Genomic DNA, 1414 nt, shown 5'->3' with positions numbered 1-1414 from the left:
GCGTGTAGTAGTCAGGTGACCGGAGGTGTAGATAATCTTAAAGTCAGTTATCATCTTCGGTCCTTCCTCTCTTCATTAAAACTATTTCGCGGTCCCTCCCACTACCAGGCCCCTTCTTATATACCCTTCTTTCTCTCTCTCTTTCTCTTTCTCTCTCTCTCTCTCTCTCTCTCTCTCTCTCTCTCGCTCTCTCCTTTGTATACCATCAGCAGCATTTTTCGTATATCCTCACCCAGCAACGCATAAGCTTATTTCGAGGTTAGTGTGTAAAGGGAGGGCGGGGCGGTGATGTAGTAGCAGTAGTAGTAGTAGTAGTAGTAGCAGCAGCAGTAGCCATAGTAGTTATAGTGGTGGTGGTGGTGGTGATGGTGTTGGTGGAGGAGGAGTAGGAGAACATCGTAGTGGCAGCAGCAGAAGTAGTAGTAGTAGTAGTAGTAGTAGTAGTAGTAGTAGCAGTAGCAGCAGCAATAGTAGTAGTGGCTGTATTGTTGGTTGCGTTGATCACCACTGTAACGTCATTGACTATATTGCCACTCTCGACCAGAGATGACCTGTGGCTAAACCCGTAACTTAGCGGTTCGGCAAAAGTGACCGGTAGAACAAGTACTAGGCTTACAAAGACTAAGTCCCTGGGGTCGATTTGTTCGAACTAAAGGCGGTACTCCAGCATAGCCGCGTTCAAATGTCTGAAGCAAGTAAAAGAATAAAAGAATAAAAGAACATATAATATATATATATATTATACACTCTTACAGGTTGGCCCCAAAATAGAGCGAAGGATACAGAGAGAGACGAAATTGAGTTTCGTTACCAGAAGATAATATATATAATTAGGGAATAGAGGAGGAAAGAGGAAAGAAAAATAAAGGACACGCAGTAGTGGGTGGGGTGGGGGGAAAATAGAGCAAAGAAGAAAGAATAGAAAAGGAAGATAAGGAAGAGAAAGCAAAATGCTAGTAATGATATACTCAGACTTATAATGTAAAGAGAATTAACATGGCGGAGGTCAGAGCCACCTTAGCAGCATTACAGGCCCCTGAGGAATTCAATGCATAAAGCCCTATAATATATATTTCTTGACTCGCAAGCCACAACATGTACAGGGTCCCCAGTCTTGTGGGTCCCATGGGAAACTTCCCAGTGTACTAATGCCTTAAGATGGCCCTGGCGAAGGTAAATGATAGGGTATGTTAGTGTTTATAAATGGCGGATTGTAGCTTTCTTGAATCATATTAATGTGTTGCTTAGGTCTACGGAAATCCAAGAAAGCGTTTCGCAGGTAATTTACGAGCTTTGTTATTTTAAAAACTGCAACTGTGGCTTGTGGTTCCTGACATATATACATATTTGAATGTAAATATATATACCAAAGCCTTGTGAGTGGATTTGGTAGACGGAAATTGAAAGAAGCCCG

The sequence above is a fragment of the Octopus bimaculoides genome, chromosome 14, assembly GCF_001194135.2.
Source record: "Octopus bimaculoides isolate UCB-OBI-ISO-001 chromosome 14, ASM119413v2, whole genome shotgun sequence".
Taxonomy (NCBI): domain Eukaryota; kingdom Metazoa; phylum Mollusca; class Cephalopoda; order Octopoda; family Octopodidae; genus Octopus; species Octopus bimaculoides.
This window is presented reverse-complemented; position numbering follows the sequence as displayed.